Genomic DNA, 15,781 nt, shown 5'->3' with positions numbered 1-15,781 from the left:
CCCACAAAGTATCATGATATTCCATTAGAAGAGTCCTTCGTAGATCTCCTTTTTTAGGAACATAAAGCGGTTCATTTTCACCTTCAGGAACCCATCTTCCATGTAGAACTGGCGATTCTTGCCCTGTCCTACCAATTCGACCAAATACTATGCAGCAGGATCCTTAGTGAGTAGATCACGTATCTGATTTTTATAGTGATGGCCACTTCGTTTCCTCTTAGGGTGGCGAGTAGGCATACCGATGCTAGGTCAGCCCTATGACTAAGCGCATTAGCAACTTGGTTGGTCTTCCCACTTCGGTACTCCAAGTTGAAGTGAAATTCTATTAGGAGTTCCTGCAACCTAGCTTGTCGTCCGTTCAGGTTTGGCTAGGTCATGAAAAAACAAACAACCGTGTTGTCCGTCTTGACCACGAACGGGGTTCCCAGCAGATAGTGCTTCCAAAGGCTTAACTAGTGGACGATAACCAATAATTCTTTTTCATGGGCAGGGTAGCGCCATTCTCTATCCTTCAACTTTCGCTCTCATATGCAACCGGATGCCCCTTTTGTAGCAAGACTCTGCTAGAGCATAGTCAGAGGCATCCATTCGTACTTCGAATGGTTTGGCCAAATCGGGAAGGGCCAAGACAGGACTACTAGACATAGCCGCTTTCAATGCATTGAAGGCCTCCACTCGCCTGAGACCCCAATACCAAGGCGTGATGTTTTTTAGGAGTTATGCCAACAACAATAAAATGAGAGAAGTTTTCACAAACCGCCGATAAACGTTGCACAGGCTAAGGAACTCCCTCAAGGCATGGATATCCTTAGGCGGTGGCCAATCTATGATAGCGTGAATCTTCTAATTGGTCCATCTTGATTCACACTTCCTCGATGACATGTCCGAGGAAGTCGATCTATTTTTGGGCGAAGGAGCATTTGAATAGCTTCACATAAAATTCGTCCTCTCGCAATCGGGCCAGGACTTTCTGCAGATGCTCCAAGTGTTCCTCCAATGTTCTATTATATACCATAATGTCATCCAAGTAGACCACTACGAATTCGTCAATGTACTCTTCGAAGACTTGGTTTCATCAGGGTGCAAAAAGTGGTTGGAGCATTAGTTAAGTCAAATGGCATGACCAGGAAGTTGTACGACCCATATCTTGTCGCACAGGCCAGCTTGTGTTCGTCTCCCTCAGCAATCTGGACTTGCCAGTAACCTGTCTTTAGGTCTATTTTGGTGAACACCATAGCACTACCTAGTCTATTGAACAAGTCTTCCATTAGCAGGATATGGTACTTGTTCTTTACAGTGATTTTATTTAGGGCCTGATAATCCCCATAGAGTCGTAGGGTGCCATCCTATTTCTTTTGGAACAACACAGGGGATGCCCATAAGGGGACTTGGAGGGCACAATGATCCCCATGTCCAGCATTCCTATCAACTATCTTCGAAGCTCAATGAATTCGGGTTGAGACACTCTGTAAGGTGCCTGGGCGTGTGGCTTTGCAACCGGCACCAACTCAATCTCATGGTTCACAGTGCGCCAAGGCGGGAGTTGCTTTGGCATGTGTGGCATGACGTCTTCAATCTCCTTTAGCAGCTCCTTCACGGGTACAGGAATATGACTAGAAGAGGGTTTGATATCTTCAATACAGAGGGTAGCCAGGAACGTAAGTTCATGTCTTTTGACTCCATTCTTCAACTACAGGGCCGAGATGTTTTCCACAGCTATCTTTATGGTTTTTCATGGGATAATGCAGGGATTGGCCCCGGCTCCCATCATAAGTAGCATATCTTCATAAGGTATAGGAATAGTGTTGGTTTGACTCATGAATTCCAATCCAACTATCATCTCGAAGTCATCTATAATCACCACATGCAAGTTGAATTTTCCTTCATAAGGACCAAGCTTCACAGGCACTCCTTTGGTTATTCCACCCACTGGCTGAGCATTGAGTTGATAGCCTTAACACGACCTCTGCCATTTCCCACAACTAGACCAAGGCGCTCTACCTTATTTGAGGCTAAGTAATTATGAGTAGCGCCTATGTCTATCATCGCCTGAATGGGCTTGCCATTAACTTTTATTTCAACGAACATTAGGGTCTTCTCTTGGTTAAGAGGAGGCCCCTCATCCGCATTCTTTTTCCCTTTCTTGGTCATTGGGCATGGTCCTTATTCTTACAGATGGCGGTATTGATTCCTGCTAAGGCCTCAGAAATAAAACAAACAAGTGCATTGAAGGCACTTATTAGTTCTGTCTGGTCAGCATTATCTGTGTCGTCATCCGTCCCATCATCAAAAGTTTGATAGGTGTTCATTTGTGCCTGTGGGCATTCATTATTCCAATGTGGCCCACCGCAATAACAATATCCTAAAGGGGGCTTCCTCCCCCGAGCGTTGTTGTGAGTTGCAACACTATTGTTGTCTGAGGAAGGAGCCTTAGATTTTGTTGCACTCCAATCTCCCCACTTTCGCTAGGGTCACCATTGCTAGGTTGGCCCCCTTTGTATCCTCATCGGACAGGGATTTGAGGCCTATTCTTCCGTCTTCCACTTGGTAGTCCCCAAGGTATTCCGCTACTTGGATCGCCTTGGGTAAAATTTCTACCATTTGACTTTGCAGCTCCATTTTCTTGGCATTCCAAGCCAAATTGTACAGTTTTAGCTCATAAATCTTCAGCTTTTGTGGCACGGGGGCAAGGTTCATAACACCCCCGATCTGGTTTCCGCCTTCTCGAAGTAGGCCTTGTAGTGCAGTATTGACAACATTGAGCTGGCTCATCAAGTTATCTACGGTTTGATGCATGGCAGTCACCTTGTCTACCACTTGTGTCCTATAGGCTAAATCCTTGGTCTACTCCTGTTGGAGGCCGTCAAATTTACTAAAAATTTCGGCTACCTCTGTGGCTTCCATTTGCCGGACTCCTTTAGAGTCGCGATTGATGTTGGCAATATCACCTTCGTCCTGCCACATACCACGGTCCAGGTCGTCCAACCTTTACACTAGGCTGGTTCTTAGATCAGGCCCATATACCCATTGGGTTGTAATACATTAAATGTATCTTCATGGGCCGCAATGAGGTCCCCATGATTCACCATGGTCAGAAATGGTGGTTGGTAAGGCAATGTGTTCCCTCGTCCGATGTCGAGCCTAGCCTCTGATACCAATTGCTACGCGGCACCTTCCTGAGATTCCTTAGAAGGGCGACATAAGGCTTAGCAACCAATATATGTGCAATTATTATCGGTCAACTGGAGTCCCCTTTGTACAGTAGACGAGACTATCAGTGCCGGATGGGAAAATCAATGTCACGAGCAATTGAGAGAATATAAAAGAGAATGAGAATGAAAGAAAACTTGATTGCATTAATGAAAACTGTTACAGAAAGACAACACGGTGTCAAGGGGGAGAAACACCAGTACAAAGAATTATTTGCTTATTTGAAAGTGTGATTGCTTGATCCCCCTAATAATTCTTAAAAAAAAAAAAAATCAAAGTTACAAAACTTAACATAACTAAGCTAGAGAAAAATGCACAATGGAAATACAGGAAATAAAACTATTCTATATGTACAATAAAAAGAACTTAGGTTCCTACAAGGTAGCAGTAGGTCCATTGGCAGCAACTTTGTCTTTAGCATCAGAGTCTGCACACACGGCGCTGTTGGCATCTGCATGTGGCTGGGCGCTGACGAGGGCTATCGATGGAGCGACATAGGCACATGTGCGCTTGTCACTTGGCGCGACCAAGATCACAGGGCCGTCCATAGCATTAGGCGTTAGGAGGCTTGTTAGGACGCCATGAGACGCGTCCAAGGGGTCACGAGGCATGGCTGGAAAGGCGCCCATGACACATATATATATATATATATATATATATATATATATATATATATATATATATGAAAGTAACCCCTACTAGTTCAAACAACTTCAAATGGTCTTTGACTATTGTGAATAGTAGTAAGAAAATATATCGGAAAGTAACCCCTGCTCCTTTTGGCTTGATTGGCTTGTAGTGATAAATCACTCATTAACAGAATTAAAATAGATATTAACGAGTAAATGTTAAAGTAGTTGACGTGAAGTAGTTGATGATGAAGCGACCCCACATATATGGAGACTTTATATTCCTGAGAAGATAAAATACTTTAAATGGCTTGTAAGACATAATAGGCATATAGTCAAATGTGCTTGAATTCACTAGGAAGATTATTGAGTCACAAAGGTGCGAATGGTGTGATGGCGATGTGGACGACACTTTACATATTGTACGGTCATGTTCAAAGTTAAGTTCATCCACCAAAAGAGATTGATGCTATGATGCTTAATGGCTTGATAATGTAATAAATAGTGCATTACAACCCTCCTATAATGCTACACTTATACTTTCAATTATGTTGCATATATAAAAAGAGCGGAACAGATTACATATTATTGTAAAGATATTATTAAAGTATTTTCTAGTCGAGCCCCTTATTCCAAACAAACCAAATTAATAGGTAGGTCTCCACCTTGTGCATAAAACATAAAACTGAACAATAATTATAGAGTTAAAACACAAATTAGTCATGAAGTGAAACTGGCCTCTACGCTTATCAATGAGGAGTACATGCAGTGTCACTCCTAGGACTTATATTGAAGATCGTAAATATATATTTGGATACATGTTCAATCTCCAACAGTAAAGTACTAATTCTTGTTCCAATATTCTTTTATCGTTTATGTGCTTCAAATTAGATGTTACCACTTACCAATATTCTTTTATCTCTTTTAAGGTGTTCATATTGTTCACCACCCTTTTTGAAGCTTAGGAATTGCTTAGTCAACATAACTTGACATATTAAGCATCTAACACTAGAGAATAGATGCCAACTTGACAAAGGAAAGATAAAACGTACGTTTAACAACGATTTTGCAATAATTATTTCTTTTCACATTTGATGGACATCTAGAATTTTGGTGGTTGGTAATTTTGATAAATAAATAAAAAGAAAAGCAATGTGGAGGTTTTTAAATAATAATATCGGATATAAATTTTTGTAGAGATAAAGAAAGTCATGAAATTGAAGAAATGTGTATTCTTAAACAAAACAAAAATTTAAAACAAACTTAATCAAGAAATGCATGGAATGTCCAAACTAAAATACAAAAATTATCTAAAAGCAAGCTCACGCAGCAAAAAAAGGTTAAAGATAGCGTTATGTTTTTCCGCGCAAAGATTTAAAGTTTTAATTTTAGAGTGTAGTTTGATCGATTGTAGTGTTTGACTCAAAAGATATTAAAACCTTTTTGAACAAATCAATCAAAGATGAAGGGGTAAATCTTAGTTGAATATAATAATATCTAGAAAGCATAACAAACAAAGAGAGGATGATCGTTAAATTTCTTTTCGTTCTAGAATAGTGATTTGCCCAGGGTCTAGATGCCTTGCTACAAGCTTATTGTCCCCCTTTTATACTAAAAGAGAAACTCTTCTAAATTGTAAGAAACAAAATACAAGGAATATTCAACGGAATATTCTTAATGTCCCCTAATGAGCTTACATTATTACAAGGGTCGTACAGTCTCTTCTTTTGCCCTAAGGTCGTCTCCCTCAGGACGTCGACGCGAGAATACCCGATCGTTTGTTGTACTCGTCGTTGGTCGTGATCGGTCAAATTTACACCCATACAGTTAGTCCCTCCGCTTGTCGGGGTTGCGACTGGGTGCGTCCTCAATGAGCGGACTTCACGCGTTCTTATGGAGAAATTTGATCCGCTGAAACATTACGACGTGGCCAACGAGGAATGGTCATCGTGTTCAGCAAGACACCGAGTGGTACACTTTACCGGGAAATGATGTCAGCTTCACGTGTGTCATCATCATGCAGGTTTTCGAGGTAGAAATTGACGGCCTGATGCTTCGATTCTTGCGCTGCTTTGTGACCTGCCGCCTCGATTCTGGCTCCATCCAACCCTATAAATAGGTGAATGGTTTGTTTTTTTGAAAGATTTTATCCACTTCACTCTTGATAACTTCTTTCACTCTTCCTCATTTTCTCTCATATCCTTCTGTTTCTTCTTACGTTCTTCATTCGAAGCTTCTTCTTCCTTCTTCTTTTTGTGTTGAAATTCCTTTGATTGATATTATGACGAGGTCTCGTGAAGATACGGTGGTAGAGGAGGGTGACAACCTTCCTACAGTGGAGGAGTTGCTATCGAGGCACCCCTTATCCCGGAGTGACTTCCTCAAAGACCTCCTCCTACTCCGGACCTCGTATTTTCTAAGACGGAGCAAGTTCATATTGATGCTCTTCGTGTAAAGTATGGCATTCCCGCCCATGTAGAAATGGTTCTGGCAGGGAGAGATTACGTGGATGTCCACAGACCTGGGTACTGCGCTTTCTATGAGTACCCTTTTATGTTCGGCTTTACTCTTCCTCTCTTTCCCTTAGCAGAAGAATTCTGTAGGTTCTACCAAGTTTGTCCAGCACAACTTTTCCCATATACATTCAAGGTACTTCTGCTGCTGACCAAGTATGCAGAATTGGCAGAGTGTAGCGTTTCTATCCACCATCTTTTACACCTGTTCACGCCCGACTTTCACAGAGGAACCATGGTGCACTTGAGGCTCCGTGGTACGAAGGGGCTGGTGCTCGGGACTGATGACCGGGCAAGTTGCAAGTTTTGGCACAAGTATTTCTTTGTCAAAACTGAACATGTCGTTTCTGATTCCGCCAGGTTCCCGGAGCGGTGGAATGAGGCTCGTAAGTGTCGCCACTCGTTTTACTCTCCTTTCCTCCGTGTTCACTGTAAAGTTTATTCGTTTCCTGTTTACAGCTATGTGACGTCCACCTCGCCCTATTGCGGATATCAGGGATTGGGTAGCCCGTCTGTTGCCTCATGCAGTAGAAACTCGAGATTAGCCCGCCTTCATGAAGCATTACGACCCTAAAGTCCCCTATGGTAAATGTCTTCCTTACTACTTCGTTGGCCGTGCGACCTTATTTAATGATACGACCCTTTGTGATGATAGGTCAAGGAGCTTCCAAGCAAAGGGCGCCAGTCCCTGCCTTTCGACAAGCCATTGCTACTGCAGATACGCAGTTTGTTTTGAGTGAGTCTGTTCGAGAGGGTCGTCCTCAACCTATTCAATTGGAAAATCCGTCTCGAGTCATGGTCGTGAGGTAAGAGGCTTCTTCGGTGCCGGCCTCACACCCTTTGGACGAATCTTCTAATGGGTACGAGCCGTTGCCGAGAAAAACAAGGAGGCTGGAACTTGGGAAGGGCGTGGCCACGGATGCTGATAGAAGCAGGGCGTCGCCGACATCCCCTCTGCCCGTATTCATGGCTGACACCATTTTATCGGGGAGATCTCCCCAAGTGGAAGGAGTTTACCTAGGAGCTAGCTCAGTGCGCTCCGTTGAGGGTGGTGCGTCATCCAACGTTGGAGGGCGTCGTGTTGAGGGTGACAACTCAAGTTCGGATGTTGACCCAGAGGATGTTAATGAGTTCGTGGGTCGCCATACCCATGTAGAGTTTATGATGGACATAATTGACCATCATGTAGTCATCCCAGGGGACTACAACTTGCTGCTGAACAACAAACAAGTGGCATCTGCCCTATCTCCTCTATGTGTCGCTCCTAAAAGCGAGATGCTTAGGGCGATGATCGACATGGAGTTGTATCAGAAGGTCGCCGGTATGGCCCTGCAGGTAGGTGCCTTTTCTTCCCTTTTCGTCATTGGGTTGGTGATCGTCGTTCTGTATTTTGTTTCTAACTTCTCCTCTTCTCTCTCTTCTTTTTTTTGCCAGACCCTCGTCATGGAGGTTGATAAAGAGCATCGAGAGAGGAGAAGGATGGGCCTTTATGAGAAGATGTCGTCCAAATATCAGCAGTATTGTGCTAAGCATCGGGCGATGGCTGACATTTATCATCAGGACCCTGAGGTTCAGTTGTTTCGCGAGGGGCTCAAACAGCGGGAGGACCAATTAGAGCGTAAGATTGAAGAGTTAAGGGAGCGGGATGAGGAGCTCATGAAAATTGTCGCTCGTATCAGCGAACTCAAGGCTTTTCTCAAAGTGAAGGACGACGAGCTTGAGTTAAGTAGGGGTGATGGCCGAAAATGCTGACTTGCAGGAAAAGGTTGCCGGTTTGACCGCTGAGCTGAATGCGAAAGCAACAGAGGTAGAGGGGCTTAAGGGCGAGCTGAGCGTTGGCACTGATAAATTGGCGGCAGCTATTTCTGGAACTGCATCTTTGGAGAATGCCCTCCGCGTTTGTAAGTCGGAGCTGGCTGAAGAGAAGGAAGCCTCTGATAGTAAGGTTGTAGGGCTCAAAGGGCGTGTCAAAGAGCTGGAGTCGTAGTTGGCTGCGCTAAATGGACAAATGGCCTTGCTGAGGGCGGAGGATGCAAGTCGACATTCTCAGCCTTCTACGTCTCGTGTCTCAGCTGATCCGGTCTTGCACTGTCATTTATATGAGTTGTGGGTCCACGTGGAGGCTCGACTTGACGTGTATAAGGTTTTTTACGTCGAGGGAAGGGCTACTGAGGCGGAGCATCAGGACGTGCACACCGAAGCTCGTACAGCTCGTGAGGCATACGGGTACGACCCCCTCACACCTGACGGGGATGACATCAACTCTGATGATGCGAATCGCCTTGCTTCGGATTCTTGGTACGAAGATGCTTACCCATCCCTCCCCCCCCCCCGGGGATGATGTGTAGTCTTTGTTGTACTTGCTTTTGTTTTGGGGTTTTTGCGGGGGGCATACTTGAGCCCGATTGTAAGGGCAAGTGTAAATAATATTTTGATGTAATGTAAACTTTGTTTCGTCGATTTGTCCTTTCTTGCATTTATTGAACCCATGTTATCGTTGACGGCCTTGGCTTATTAGGATGTTGCTTCGAACTATGGTCGAAGTAGGATCCCATCGTAGTTCGAGTGAAGTCGAACTCATGTTTTTGTCGATGGCCTTGGCCATTGGGATGTTGCTTCGAACTGTCGTCGAAGTAGGATCCTATCGTAGTTCGAACGAGGTCAAACTCATGTTTTTGTCGATGGCCTTGGCCGTTGGGATGTTGCTTCGAACTGTCATCGAAGTAGGATCCCGTCGTAGTTCGAACGAGGTCAAGCTCATGTTTTTATTGATGGCCTTGTCCGTTGGGATGTTGCTTCAAAATATCATCGAAGTAGGATCTCGTCGTAGTTCAAACGAGGTTGAACTCATGTTTTTGTCGATAGCCTTGGCCGTTGGGATGTTGCTTCGAACTATCGTCGAAGTAGGATCCCGTTGTAAGTTCGAACGAGGTCGAACTCATGTTTTTTTTGATGGCCTTGGCTATTGGGATGTTTCTTCGAACTGTCGTCGAAGTAGGATCCCGTCATAGTTCGAGTGAGGTCGAACTCGCATTATCGTCGATGGCCTTGGCCATTGGGATGTTGCTTCGAACTGTATTCGAAGTAGGATCCCGTCGTAGCTCGAACGAGGTCGAACTCATGTTCTTGTCGATGGCCTTGGCCATTGGGATGTTTCTTCGAACTGTCATCGAAGTAGGATCCCGTCGTAGTTCGAACGAGGTCGAACTCATGTTCTTGTCGATGGCCTTGGCCATTTCTTGTTGGAGATTTGATCGTATCCCCGTAGGAAGACATGACTTTGTTTATGCAATAGAGGTTTAATTATATACTTGTAAGGATCATATGTCGACTCTGCACATACAATGGAGATTTGATTAAATTCTTGTGAGAATCACATGTCGACTCTGCACATATAATGGGGATTCGATTATCTATATCCAGTCGCTTCATTACTTCGCTCCGGAGATCATGTCGACGGGTCGAGGTAATGAACAACACTTCGATCCTTGAGACGTCTCCCTTACCGCCTCGTTGAAAACCTCCCCGGGGAAACCCGATTGGGACAAAACTCGGGTGAGGAAAAAAGAGTACGACTTAGGTGACGCCTTCTTTCAGAAGTGGAAGTACTTGAGGTGGGCGACATTCTAGTTGTTTTGGAGTAGTTTTCCCTCCATTGTTTCTAACTGGAATGCTCATTTGTTTGCTGCATCTATGATTTTGTATGGTCCGTCCCAGTTCGTTCCCAATTTTCCCTCATTAGGGTCTTTTGATGCTTGTGTTTTGGCCTTGAGGACGTAGTCTCCAACTTTGAGTGGTCGCACCTTGGCTCTCTTGTTGTAGTATCTTTCTACTTGCTACTTCTGGGCTACCATTCTTATGTAGTCCATGTCTCTGCGTTCTTCGACTTCATCCAGATCTTGTAGCCTACTTTCGTCTTTGCTTGGTCCGCTCTCGTTGGAGTATCTCAAACTGGGTTCTCCTACCTCGACGGATATAACTGCGTTAGTCCCGTAGACCAGTGAATATGGCGTTTCTCCTGTGCTGGTTTTTGGCGTAGTACGGTATGCCCATAATACTTTCGGTAGTAGTTCAGCCATAGCCCTTTAGCATCCTCAAGCTTCTTTTTCAATATATTCAGTATTACTTTATTTGAGGATTCGGCTTGACCATTGGCGGCAATGTGATATGGCGTGGAGAGTATTCGTTTGATGTGCCATTTTTCGAAAAACTTAGTCGTTCTTTTTCCGACGAACTGAGGTCCGTTGTTGCAGCTGATTTCTTTGGGGATGCCAAAACGACATATAATGTTCTTCCATATGAATGTGATGACCTCCTGCTCACGTATCTAAGTGTACACACCTACTTCCACCTATTTAGAAAAGTAGTCAGTTAAAACCAAAAGGAAGCGTACCCTACCTCGTCCTGCTGGGAGGGGGCCGACTATGTCTATTCCCCACTTTATGAATGGCCATGGCGAAGTGATGGAATGAAGGAGTTCCCCTACTTGATGTATCATAGAGGTGTACTTTTGACATTGTTCACATCTCCGGACATAGTCCGCGACTTCTTTTTTCATGATGGGCCAGTAATACCCGGCGCGAATGAGGCATCGGACGAGGGCGTGGTTTCCATCTCCGTACATAGTCCGCGACTTCTTTTTTCATGATGGGCCAGTAATACCCGATGCAGATGAGGCATCGGACGAGGGCATGGTTTCCCGTATGGGCACCATAGTGCCCTTCATGTACAGCTTCCAGTACTCTTTTTGTCTGATGTGGCCCAAGACATTTGGCTAAGGGGCCACCGAACGTTCTTTTGTAGAGATCACCGTTTACTAGGCTGTATCAGGCTGCCTATACCTGGAGTTTTTTGGCTTCTTTTTTTATCTTGCGGGAGCGTTCCATCCTGCAAATAGGTTGCGAAGTGGTTACGCCAGTCCCAAGTTATATTTATAGAATGTACCTCGACATGGTCTATTGCGGAATGAAGGAGGGCGAGCATGTTTTCCTTGTTGATATTCTTGGTGGCCGCAGCTAGTTTAGCGAGACCATCTGCTTCGATATTTTGCGCCTTAGGTATTTGGTCGAGGCGGCATTCGTCGAATTCTAGCAGTAGTTTATGGATTTTCGACTGGTACCTTTGTAGTCTCTGTTCTTTGATTTGGAAAGTCCCTGTGACTTGGTTCACCACGAGTTGAGAGTCACAATGAAGGACGAGTCGTCGAGCGCCATATTTGAGGGCTAACTTCAAACCTGCAAACACAACTTCATGGACTGGCGAATTACTTTGCCTATAGGGACCTCGAGGATGAGTCCTAGTCCCGATCCCGAGGCATTAGAGGCACCATCAGTGTAGAGGACCCAGAGGTCGGTATGTGTGGAAGTGCGGAGTGCTTCCTCTTCTACCTCGGGCAATATTTCCGTGCTGAAATCAGCGACGAAGTTGGCGAGCACTTGCGACTTAATGGCAGTTCGTGGTTGGTAAGTTATGTCGTGCTCGCTGAGTTCTATGGCCCACTTGTCTAGTCTACCTGATAGTTCGGGTTTGTGTAGGATACCCCTTAGGGGGAAGGTTGTCACCACCTTTATGGGATGACATTGAAAGTACGGTCTAAGTTTCCGTGAAACTAAGACCAATGCCAGAGCTAGTTTTTCAAGGTGAGGGTACCTTGTTTCGGCATTGATTAAAGTTTTGCTGATATAGTAAATCGGAGATTGCGTACCTTTATTTTCACGGACCAAGAACGCGCTTACCGCAACTTTGGAAACTGCTAGATACACAAGTAGACATTCACGCGGGTCCGCTTTGACGAGTAGTGGTGGCGAGGATAGATATGTTTTCAGTTTTCTCAGGGCGTCGACGCATTCTTCGTTCCATTGCAGCCCGTGGTCTTTCCTTAGCACATTGAAGAATTTGTGGCATCTATCCGAGGATCGTGAAATGAACCTTGATAGGGCGGTTATTCGCCCTGTTAATTTCTGCACCTGCTTTTTGCTGGTCAGTATCTCCGGTATTACATCGATGGCCCTGATTTGATCCGGGTTGACCTCGATTCCCCTTTGTGATACTAGGAAACCAAGGAATTTTCCAGAAGTTACGCCAAAGGCGCACTTTTCAGGATTCAATTTCATCCCGTACTACCTTATTATCTCGAAGGCTTCCTTCAGATGACCAATGTGTTCTTCTTTCTTTGTCGACTTCACTAGCATGTCACCGAGGTAACGGGAAAGATTCCTTCGGGCATGCTTTGTTTAGATCGGTGAAGTCAACACACATTCGCCATTTCCCGTTCTTCTTTTTTACCATGACCACATTGGCGACCCATTGGGGGTATTTCGATTCTCTGATGGAATCGTTGGCGAGTAATTTATCAACCTCCTCGCTGACCGCCTCATTAATCGCGGCATTGAGCTTTCTCCTCATTTGCCGTATTGGCGGATAAAGTGGATCGACATTCAGCTTGTGCGTGGAGATATCCCTTGGGATTCCTGGCATGTCTGAGTGGGAAAAGGCAAACAAATCGGCGTTATTAGTCAAAAACTCACGATAATTACCTGGCTCCGAGAGGTTGTGTCCAACATAAGACTTTTTTGTGCTATCAGTGTTATCCAATTGGATGGGATCGAGATCTTCTATGGTTGCCTTGTAAGCTTCTACGATGTCCGGGTCTTTGATGGCCTTTACTTGTACTTTGGGTTTGGTTCTCGACATGGCTGATTGCTATGCTTCCGCACTTGACCCTTTTAGTTGTTTGGTGTGTGTGAAATCTCGGGCGATCCGGTAGCATTCTTGGGCGGTACTTGGCTCGCCTCGAATGCTGAATATCCCCCATGGGGTGGGAAATTTGATTACTTGATAGAAGCTTGAAGGGACAGGTCGCATTGCATGTATCAATGGTCGTCCTATGATGGCGTTGTAGGCCGTTTCCTGGTTCATGACGTGGAATGTCGTTTCCAGGGTAACCCCTCCTGCCAGGACAGGTAGAACTATTTCTCCAGATGTCTGCTCTACTGCATTATTAAAACCCATTAGTGTTATGCAACGCGGTATTATTCTATCCTCGATCCTCATTTGCATGAGAACTCGTGGGTGAAAATACACGCATCGCTTTAGTCATCCACCATTATTCTTTTTACATTGTTATCCACGGTGCATAAAGTTATAACCAAAGCATCATAATAAGGGAATGACAAACCGTCGGTATCTGACTTATCGAAGATGATACTATCTTCGAGGTCGTCGTACCGTTCGTGGGAGACTGTCCGTTTGAGTTTATGTGTGGTGGTGAATTTCACATGGTTGATAACCGTGTCGTCGCTGCCGCCAATGATCATTTGTATGGTACGAGCTGGTGATGGTGGCTTAGGAGATCCTTAAGGTTGGTCGCGCCCTCGAGCGAAGTTGGCTCGTCCTCTGTCGCTCAGCAATTCTTTCAGGTATCCATGATTTAACATTCTTACTACTTCCTGTCGCAGAACTATGCAGTCCTCGGTCTTGTGTCCTCTTTCTTGGTGGAACTCACACAGGACATTTGACCTCCTTGTGCTTGGGTCCGACTTCATCTATTGCGGCCACTGCACCTTCGTGCTGAGCTTCTCCAGTGCATACACTATTTCTGAGGGGGAAACATAAAAATTATGAGCAGATAGTAGTGGAGGCATACCTCTTTCGTTTCGGGAGGGTGCGGTATGCCAAGGCCCGACATCTGCATGTGGTGGAGTTAGAGGATTGGATGTTCGGATATAGGGTTGATGCCTTTCTCGATTGAAACGTGGTAATTGATCCCTTCGCCCGTCGTTGCGTCGATCTCTCCTTGTTTCTATATGGACTGACATTAATCACTGAAGCGGGCCGTTCAGGTCATCTTCGTCTACCCTCACTTCGGTACAATAGGTGTTGTGGATCTCTTCCCACATGGTGGAGGGGTACTTTATGAGTCTACTGAGTAGTTTTTTGGTTACTTTTGATCCGTTCCTGTTTAACCCATTTTGAAAGGCTGCTACTGCCATCCCTTCTGACACGTTCGGTAGGCTCATCCTTACTCTGTTGAATCGTGCTAGGAAATACCGAAGTCCCTCGCCCGTCGTTTGCCTGACGGTGAAGATATCATTAACCCTAGACCCGGCCTTCTTCGCTCCCGCGTGAGCGGTAGCGAATTTATCCACCATTTCCTCGAACGTCAATATCGATCGTGTTGGTAGTTGAGAATACCATGTCAATGCTCCCCCCGTCAAAGTTTCGTCGAACTTTTTCAGTAGCACTGTTACAACCCATATCTGCATGTGTTAGTTCATGCCATATATTAGTTAACATAAATCTAAGAAGGAATTATCTTTGAGATGATAAGAAGTCAATCCTATTGGTCTTAAGTGATACAAGAGTGTATAAGGGTGATTAACCAGTATTAGAAGTTAAACGAATCAAGGATGTTGTAACTCGTATTTTCAGGTAATCTAGCGGTGCTTAATACACTCAAGAGGTCATTTATTAAGGTATTTTAATCATATAATATCCGTATCATAAGTCTTGAAGTCAAACGAGTTATGAAACAAAAGTCGACAAAAGTTGTCGCAACTTAGGTTCATAATTTTACTTAAACATTAGGTCAAATGTTTCTAATCTTTTCTCATAATTTACAAGGAATTACGGGGTGATATACCAACCAAATTAAAGATATATGAGTCTAGTTTCCAACGCATTAAACCGTTTATCGATACGATCTTGGAGTAGAGAGATATTCGCATTTTCGCGAGACTGCGCCAAGCACCTCTCTATGGGGCCCACTAAGTCGGTTTAGGATATTTGGACCTATATAGGATGACTCCAACCCGTTTTAAGTCATTTCTTTTCACTATTTTCAGACCTTAGAACCCTAGGAACATCCTCTCAAGGTTCTCTCAAGATTCAAGACCCAAAAAAGGGGCAAACAACACAAATCAAGTGTCGGGAATTCCGTGGCGCTAGTAAGTCTCTTGTTCTTCTTGTTGTTGCTCATTTTTGTGTTGTTCCAGCTCGTGTGGGAGGTTGTTTTAAAGGGTTTATGTTCTGTAAATACTCCCTCATGTTCTTAATATCAATCCTAGGTGATTTCAAGCCTTCTAAAGTGATTCTAGTGCCGAAAAACACTAATTGATCGCTAGTTTCGCTTTTTTGTTGTTGTGGCAGCATTGGAGGGATATTTCATGGAAATTTAAGGTCAAATTGGAGTTGTTCTTTCTGTATAAAGGTAAGGAACCTCTTACTCTATATGTATTTAAGATTATCCAAGTTGCGGCTAAGCCATTGAAGCTAGAACTTGTGAGATATATATCGAAAGGCTTGGTAGTAATGTTATTGTTTTGTGGACTGTTTTGCGTTGTTGTTGGGCTGCGTATTTTACTACTATCTTGTGGAGTTTTGGAGGAGGAAGGGTGTGGAGAAACACCATATATATGTAGGGTTATGGGC

The sequence above is a fragment of the Nicotiana sylvestris genome, chromosome 4, assembly GCF_000393655.2.
Source record: "Nicotiana sylvestris chromosome 4, ASM39365v2, whole genome shotgun sequence".
Taxonomy (NCBI): Eukaryota; Viridiplantae; Streptophyta; class Magnoliopsida; order Solanales; family Solanaceae; genus Nicotiana; species Nicotiana sylvestris.
This window is presented reverse-complemented; position numbering follows the sequence as displayed.